Below are 9,467 nucleotides of genomic sequence, written 5' to 3'. Positions count from 1 at the left end.
TGCACATGTAATTACTTCCCAAGATGATTGTAATCTCCATGAATTGCAAACATGTACTAACAAAATAAAAAATTATTTAAAAATTATTCGACCATATACTACTTACAAGAAACTAACTTTCTCCAAAAGGATAATAGACTGAAAGGAAAAGAATGAAAAATACATTCCATGTAAATGAAATTTTTAAAATCAGGATTAGTCATATCAGATAAAATAGACTTTAATCAAAAGCAGTAAGAAGAGACAAGGAAGATCTTATATAATGATAAAGGGGCGTTAATCAAACAGGAGAAAATAACAAATATATATATATATATATATATTCCAATATTAGAGGATCTACATATGTAAAGCACATATTAGTAATCCTAAAGGGAGAAATAGACTCCAATATAGTAATGGTAAGAAACTTTAACACCTCACTTTCACCCACTGAAAATCAACAAAGAAACAAAAGAGTTAAAGTGCACCCTAGACCACATAAACATAATGGACTTCTTGAGAATGTTGCTCTCACCAGCACATGGAACATTTTCTAGGAAAAATTATACAGTAGAACACAAAATGAGCCTAAAATTTTTTTAAAATTATATTAAGTATCTTTTTTGATTACAATGCAATAAAGCCAGAAGTCAAATAAAAAAAAAAACCCTTTGGAACCTATACAAATATATGGAAATTTAACAACATGCTACTGAACAACCAATTGATTAATTAACAAATTATGAAGTAAACATTAAAATGTCTTGAGAAAAATGGCAATGGATATACAGCACACCAAAACATATGGGACATAGAAAAATCAGTACTAGGAGGCAGGTTTCTAGCAATCAACACCTACATCAAAAAAAAATAGAAAGACTGCAAATAAATAAACTGTCATTGCCATCTCAAGAAAGCAAGACCAAACTCAAAATGATTAGAAGAAATAATAAGGAATGGAGTAGAAGCAAATGAATCAGAGACTGAAAACCTAAAAACCAATAACCAATGAAACAATAAGTTTATTGAAATTTAAATAAAACTGACAAAACATTAACTACACTAAGAAAAAAGACAAAAGATACAAATGTCTTACCCACTTTCCTATCACTGGGACAAAAATACCTGATGCCTGACACTTAAAGAAAGAGAGATTTATTTTGGCTCACAGTTTTTGTCCTTGCTCAGCTGATTCCAAGCCAAAAATATGATAGCAAGAAAGATATGACAAAGGAAAAATTCTCAACTCATGGCAGCCAAGAAGCAGAGTTTAGGGACAAGAATACAACATTCAAGGTAACACTCCCAATGACTTACTTCCAACCATCCCTCCCAAAAGCACATTCAAGCTACTAAACTCATTAATGAGTAAATCCACTGATGCATATAGCACCCCACGATCCAATCACATTTCAAACACTAGACACTTTTGGGGGACACTTTAGCTCTAAAACATAATACCAATAATTAAATCAGAGGTGAGAAAGGAGATATTACAACGGACACGACAGAAATACAAAGGACCACATAATATTATTATGAACATGAAACACACCAGCAGATTCGAGAACGTAAAAGAAATGTAGGCAGACATGGGAGTCAAGCAGCCTAGGGCTGATGGGACAATGACTAGGAAGTGAAGTCAGCATCCCCAGTCCCTGCAAACACTGGCATAAAAGGAGCCACCAAAGTACAACAGAGGAGCCTGTTCAAGGTCCAGGAGAAGCCAGCTGTACACGGGACTAGGAGCAGCCTTGGTCTGCCTCTGTCTGAGGGCACCACAGCAACTGGGCGAGTGAAGCAGAGACAAACAGGGTAAGGAGACACGGGGTGGCTGCCAAAGGACATCTAGAAAGCTACTGGCTGAAGACTGGCCCCAACCCCCATATCTAGAGGCCTAGATCAGCCCTGCACCCAGCACTAATCCCACTGTGGACATGCCAGGGTTACCCAGCATACATTTGGACTCTGACTTGGGTACTACTACAGAACTGTGGACACCAGAGGAATTTTATGTTTTTCTTTTATCTTTTTCTCTTTGTTTAATTGCTTCATTTTCCTTTTTCTGCCTTTTTTTTCTTTCTTTCTTGATTGTTTAGGTTTCTACTTTTATTTTTTGCTTAGTTTTTTCATTCTGTTTCTCTTAACTGTCTCTTGACTTTTTTATATTTTCAGTGAGCGAATTTTGTCTCTAGTCTTTCTGATTTGCTTCAATAGTCTTTTGCTTTCTCCTTCATTCTTTCTCTTCTATCTTCTCCAGTTTCCCAAAGATTGGGTAATCATCCTTTGTCCTTCAGCTTTGCTTCTACTATATTTCTCTTCAGTTATCTCTCTTTTGTCCCCTATCCCTCTTAAGTTTCCCGCTCACAGGGTAAAATCACTCAACCAAGGGGAAATTCACTGCATACAGGTTCCCGGTTTATGTTGGATTTCATTACAAAACTATAGATCTTGCTCCAACAGTTAAATGTGACAAATTAATAGTTACCAGAGTTTGTCGGTTTCTAGGCTGTGCTTGATGCTATTGTTATTGCTAATTGTCCTACTTTAGCTGGTGGCGGGAATGGCCCAGCCCGCAGGGTGAGTGGCGGCACCTGTAACCAGGGTACTCGCCTGGGCTGGGGTGCGCGCTGGGGACCTGGCGGGCAGATGGGTGGGCTGGTGGGCGAGCCCCCTGCCTCGCCGCCTGCGCGCCAGGGACCAGCAGTATGAGCAGCAGCTACAGCAGCCTGGAGGAGGACGCCAAGGACTTCTTCACCGCCAGGACCTCCTTCTTCAGGAGGGCGCCCCAGGGCAAGTCCCGCACTGGCCAGCAAGATGTAGAGAAAGAGAAGGAAACTCACAATTACCTCAGCAAAGAGGAAATCAAAGAGAAACTTCAGAAATACAATTTAGCTGTCACAGACAAGTTGAAGATGGCCTTGAATTCAAATGAGATTTACACTGGCTTCATTAAAGTGCAGATGGCTCCCACTAAAGGAAAGAAGGGAAAGGAAAAAATGATGAGAAATGGAAAAAATGGAAATAAAGTCTTTGTAAATAGGGAAGGGTTGAGGGAGTGAAGGGAGGGCTAGGAATGGGGAAAAAATAAGAACCAAGATGCATTATATAAAGGTACAATTCCCAATGAGAAATGTAATTGTGTTGTATACCTACAGTGTACCAATAAAAGAATTTAATACAAAAAAAAAAGTGCAGATGGAACTCTGCAAACCTCCACAGACGGCTCCTGGTAGCAATGGCTGAATGAACACGCTTCATATCAGCAGCACAAACACTGTCGGGGAAGTCGTCAAGGCCTTGCTCAAAAAATTTCTTGTGACAGAGAGCCCTGCCAAGTTTATACTTTATAAGCGTTGTCACAGGGAAGACCAAGTCTATGCCTGCAAGCTCTCAGATAGAGAACATCCTCTCTACCTGCATTTGGTAGCAGGGCCAAGAACCGAACCGACACGCTGAGTTTTGTTCTTCGTGAACATGAAATTGGAGAGTGGGAAGCTTTCAGCCTTCCAGAACTGCAGAATTTCTTGCGTATCTTGGACAAGGAGGAAGTTGAGCAGCTGCAGAAGCTGAAGAGGCGCTACACAGCCTACAGACATAAGCTGGAAGAAGCCCTAGGCGAGGCATGGAAGCCCAGCTAACGTGCAGGTGCCCTGCTGGGAAGTCAAGGCTTGGGATCTCTGTATAAAGGAACAGCAAGTGCCTTTCTGCTCAGAGACCTGTCTTCTTGCCCCAACGCTAGAGTCATCTCCTTTTATCTCTATAGTTCCCAGCCACTGGCCACAGGCATCCTACCCCTACACAACCCGCGGGAGGGACCCTGCAAGCTTGTTCTGTTACAGCATCGCGATGTTAACTCTTGCAAGCTGTGAACCTGCAATCATCAGGAGCATCCTAAAGTTCTTGGAAGCATGAACTCTGGGTTGATTTTTCTTTATTTTCTTCTAGTTATTTCAATTATGTGATAGTGATCTTAAGCTTAAGGAAGGGGAAGGGGAAAGGAAAGAAGGGAAAGGAAAAATTATGAGAAAAGAAAAAAATGGAAATGAAGTCTATATAAATAGGGAAGGGTGGAGGGGGTGAAGGGCACACAGATAATGGGGAAAAATAAGAACCAAGATACATCATGTACAGGTACAAGCACCCAATGATAAATGTAAATGTATTGTATACCTAAAATGTACCAATAAAAGAATTGAAGGAGAAAAAAAAAACTTAACAAGGAATCTCTGTGAATATTTGTTCTATGTTGAAACTACCTGCTTGGTTTTTGTTTTCTGTCAGAGGAAACTATCCATGTGAACTGAAGGGCAGAGGAATCCAGGAACTGTGGGGAATTTGTGAATGAGGAGTTTAAAAAGTAACAAGAAAGTTTAGAAGAATACTATGTGGAAGTGAAACCTCTGAGGGATACTGAGGAAGGAAGGTGGCAAGGCTGGTTCAGTGCTGGTAGTGGAGCCAAGCGTATTGCTTCAAAATGATATAAAAGCATTCAGTGTTGAGATGTCAGAAACTTACTATATTATACAACGTACAATTATCAGGAAAATGAAATAAAATAGCAAATGTGTACTGTTCAGAATGAACATAAACATTTTTGACATCAACTGTCAACTAAATCTAAAAAATAACAAGAGAAATATATTCCTATGTGAACTACAATGAAAATACAAATAAAACTCTAATACAAAAATAATCTTTATTTCAATTATCATACCCAAAGCAGTTTTCACACATGAAAAGAACATATTCCATACACAAGTATCACTTACACTTATAGCACATGTGTTTTGTTTTCCTCTCTTTTTGGTAGAACATACTTGATATCTTGCTAGTCTTCCAGTTTTCTTTGGAGGTTCTTGTGATGTTTCACCTGTCTGTTTATCAATGTGCTCTCGAATTCTTTTGTGGAGTTCTTTGGGAAGATACATATTGTTTTTTTTTATTTATCAATTCCAGTCCTAATCCTCTAAGAAAATTTCTCTGTGGTATTTTGTGCTTGTTATTTCCTTTGTAAACTTTCAAGCTATTTATGCCTGGCATGTTTAGGTTCAGGTAAAATACAATCATTGGCCAATACTTTGTGTTTTGAGTGACAACATAGTTGCTGCATAACTCATCAACAGCGTCTACTCTGCCTTTCATTTTGTGGTAAAATGTGTCCATTTCTGGCTTCATTTATGTTGAAGAGTCACTATCAATCTGCTGTTTGTTTGTTTGGAGACAAGGTCTCCCTATGTAGTCTAGGCTACCCTTGAACTCAATGTATAGCACAAGGTGACCTTGAACTCACAAGGTCCTCCTGCCTCAGCCTCCGAGTAGTGAGATTACAGATATGCACCACCATGCCCTGCTTCACTGTCAATCTTATCATCTGATGTAATGTTGACAGTATCAATACTACTTAGTTTTTCTTCACCATATAGGAGGCCCATGTTACGTCTTTCTGAAACTCAAAGACTGCACTATACATTTCTCTGTTGTGAACTTGTAACATTTTTGAGGGGAACCTTCACTTTGTTTTTGAGAATGTTTCTGTTCTGGCCAACTGGTGTTCTTTTAGCAAATGTAATATCTTTGGGTAACTAGTGAACCAATTGTCAAATGTGACATACAGGTTACTTTTGAAATAGGTGCAACAAGTCTGTTCACAATGTCATATGGTTATTGCATAAATAAAGACCTGGTGGTGCCCTGCCTGCTGGAAACCATCACGAATACCAGCAGCAGCCCTGCTAGACCATGATGCGTGGCAGAGGCGCCACAGGGGAGGGCCATAAAGGCCATGGTTATGAGCCCCAGAAGATAGAGGAGAAGTGAACAACAGAGAGAGCCTCTCTGAGGCTCCTCAATGAAAATTGAAGCCAACTTGGAAAGTGAAGAAAATCTCTTCAGTAAAGGCACACTGGACCATCATGGTTGGTAAGTTGGTGGGATCAGCACCACTCATAGAAACCCAGACTCTCTTAGGGGGGAGGACAGCTGGAACCTGCAGTAGAACCTTGCAGAGTTCAATCCTGCAGGAGGTCAGGGACCTCAAGTTGGGCTTTGCAGCCAGAAATCAGCCTGAATTCAGCCAGAAATCAGACTACAGCTGGCTTGGTGAGACTAATCGATTTAGACCTGCACACTGCTGTCCACATTGTCTACCAGGACAACAGAGACATATCCTGAGGGAGACTATATATATATATATATTTCTTTACTTTCTCTCTCTCTCCCTTCTGGCTCTGTACTGCTCTCCCTCTTTGTTCCTGTTCCTGTCCCATTTTGAATCATTTCTCTCTCTGCACTCTCAATTGTCACTAATATAGGAAGGTGAATACAATTTCTAGCTTCCTTATTGTCAGATTGTTCTGTACTTGTATCTGTTCTTTGGCTTGGTCCCTTCCTCCTGTCTTCAAAAGATTCCCACAGTTTGGGAGATCTTCCCGTGTCCTCTAGCTTCACCACTAACCTTTCCCTCTCTTATCTCTCCATCCCTCCCTCCCCAACCCGTTCTACATCCTCATCCCAAAGGGTAAATTTGCCATATTGAAGGGTTTATTTACTACAAATATATATTGGGCTGACCCTAGATTTTGATCTAGCTCTCTTTTTTTTCTTTTTTTTCCCCATTAAGTTTATTGGCACATTTTAGGTATATAATACAGTTACATTCATCATTGGGATCTTGTACCATTACATGAGTCTCTTGGTTCTTAATTTTTTTCCCCTTCCCTTGCCCTCCCTTCACCCCCTCCACCCTTCCCTATTTTCAAAGACCTTGTTTCCATTTTTTTCCTCTTCTCATATTTTTTCCTTTCCCTTTTTTCCATTTCCCTACCCCTCCCAATTCCCCTGCTCCTTTAGACCTTTTCTTCCTGTTACACAATATCAATTATACATTTTTTAAATTACAATATCAAGATCTAGGAGTCATTACCACAGAGTTTACAGAATTTAAAAAGATATAGAAAGCATATTACAAAAATCTTTTTTGAAATAAATTTGACAACTTCTAAGAAGTACCTTGGAAGACAAATTAATGAAACTAACTCTGGAGGAAATATAAAATTGGAATAGCACCTATTAAAGAAAGTATATTCCTAGCTTGAAAACCTACCTATATGACAACAGCAGGCTCATAAACATTTTAACTGATAAATTATATCAAACAATTCAAGCAGAAAAAAGAAGGAACACTTCTCCCCTCATTTTAGGAACTCAACATTGTGCTAATCCTAAAATTGGATAAAGATAATAGAAGAAAAAAGTATGAACATAGATAGAAATTTGTTTAACAAAACAAACTCTTAGAAGTCAGATCTGGCAGGATGTAGAAAGTGATTTTATTATAGGGATGGCAGTGTTGGTTCAGCATTGGAAGATCCAACCCTAAAAGTCATCACTTTAACAGAAGAAAGGAAAAAGCCATATGATCCTCTCACTAGTTGGAGAAAAAGTATTGGACCAAATTCTACAGCTGTTCATGGTAAAAGCTATCAGGAGACTAGAAGTAGAACAGAACCTTCTCAATAGATTAAAGACATGTACTCCATACATCCAGCGAGAAGGCCTTATATAAATGGAGAAGATACAATGCTTTCTCCTTAAGGTGGGGAAAAAGGGCAGATATGCTTACTCTTTATCTGTCCATTAAACTCTGAAACCTAGGCCCCACCAAAATAGTCTGGCAATAAAATGACACAATTAGGATAGGATTGGAAAGGAAGAAGCAAAATCTTTATATGTAGATGAAATGATCATCTACAGAGAAAATGCTAAGAAATCTCTAGGAGCCACTAGAACTTGTATTTGAATTTAGCAGGATTAGAAAACACAAGGTGTATATAAAAATTCAGATCTGTGTATACTTGCTACAAATGAAGAATTGGATATTGAAATTTAAAAGTTATGTAGGAGTACAAAGGACCGAGAAAACTTAAAACAAAACAAAACAAAACAGAAACAGTGTTGGAAGACGTTTAGTACCTAATTTTAAGAGTTCTTCTAAAGCTACAGTAATCAAGGCAGTGTTGGTGTAAGGAAAGACATATAGATCATTGGAATAAAACAGAGAATCTAGAAATAGAACCACACATATATGGTCCCCTGAGTTTTGAAAGATTATTTAACATTAGCATTTTATAGAATATAAACTCAATTCAAGAGCCGAGGAAGAGATAGTGTCTTCAGCAAATGGCACTTGAACACCTGGTATCCGTATATAAAAAATTAACCTCAACCCTTTATTTCCATACATGAAAATAACTTGAAGGGATTTATGAACCTAAATAAGAAAGCCTAAAAGTATAAAACTTTAAGAAGAAATTATAAGGGAAAATATTTATGAATTCAGGGTAGGCAAGAACTACCTAGGATAAAAAAAATGATGTATAAAAGAAAAAAATTGATAAATGAGATTCCATCAAAATTTAGAACTTTAAATGACATCATTAAAATGAAAAGTAGTCCTTAAACAGACCATATTTACAATGCATATAACCTCTGAGCATAATATATAAAGAATTCTTAGAGCTCATTAATAGGCAACCCATTTAAAATGTAGACATAAGAAGATGATAAGTAGCCAGTATAGCACAAGGAATGGTGTGCAACTCTAGAATCAGAAAAATACTAATCAGTGCAATAACAAGATTGAATTATACACTCATTAGGGAGATGAAGTCAAAAGTTTTAAAAGCCTTGTCATGACTTTTTCTTCTTGTTGGATTCTCCCCCTTTGCATTGAATTTGTCACGCCCAATGGATTCATTCTGCTGGGTTTCCTGGGGTTGTGATCCTCATTGTCTTTTCCTAGGGTATTGTCTAAAATTTTTTGGAGTGCCAGTTTGGTATTCATGAAGTTCCTGAGGTGCTCTTTATCATGAAAGTATCTTATTTCTCCATCAATTTTGAAAGATAGCTTTGCAGGGTACATCAATCTGGGTTGGAGGCTGTTTTCCTTTAGGGCTTGAAATACATCACTCCAAGCTCTTCTTGCCTTGAGGGTTTGCATTGAGAAGACTGCTGTGATTCTGATGGGCTTTGCTTTGTATGTGATTTGTTTCTTTTCTCTCACTGCTTGTAGAATTTTATTCTTCTGTTGGATTTCTGGAATCCTAACTATTATATGCCTATGTGTAGATTTTTTTTGATTAAGGCTAGCTGGAGTCCTATATGCCTCACTTATCTGTATGTCAAGTTCTTTTGCCCTCCTTGGGAAGTTTTCTGCCATCACTTCTGTGAAGAGTTTTTTTATGTCATTTGCACTCTCTCCTCTTTCTTCATTGACTCCAATCAGTCTTATGTTATTTTTCTTTGCATCATCTAGCAGCTGCTGGATTGATTTCTCATGTTCCCTTACAATTTTAAAGAAATTTTTCTTTTCCTCCTCACTAATTGCAATCTTATGTTCTGTATGTGAAATTCTATCCTCACATTGGTTGTTTCTGCGGCACAGACTTTCGATGGAGTTTTTAATCTCTTGGAAATCTGTTTGT

The 9,467-nt window shown here is 38.2% G+C and overlaps 1 pseudogene; it reads left to right on the top strand.

The window, feature by feature from the left end:
* Positions 1-2,690: 2,690 nt before the first annotated feature.
* Positions 2,691-3,623, top strand: LOC147822542 (ras association domain-containing protein 3 pseudogene; annotated as a pseudogene).
* Positions 3,624-9,467: the final 5,844 nt, after the last annotated feature.

The sequence above is a fragment of the Heterocephalus glaber genome, unplaced genomic scaffold (genome assembly GCF_053883595.1).
Source record: "Heterocephalus glaber isolate CG9 unplaced genomic scaffold, H.glaber_assembly_v1.0 deba00001613, whole genome shotgun sequence".
Lineage (NCBI taxonomy): Eukaryota > Metazoa > Chordata > Mammalia > Rodentia > Bathyergidae > Heterocephalus > Heterocephalus glaber.
Note: the sequence above shows the minus strand (reverse complement) of the source record. Positions and strands in the feature narration are given on the sequence as shown.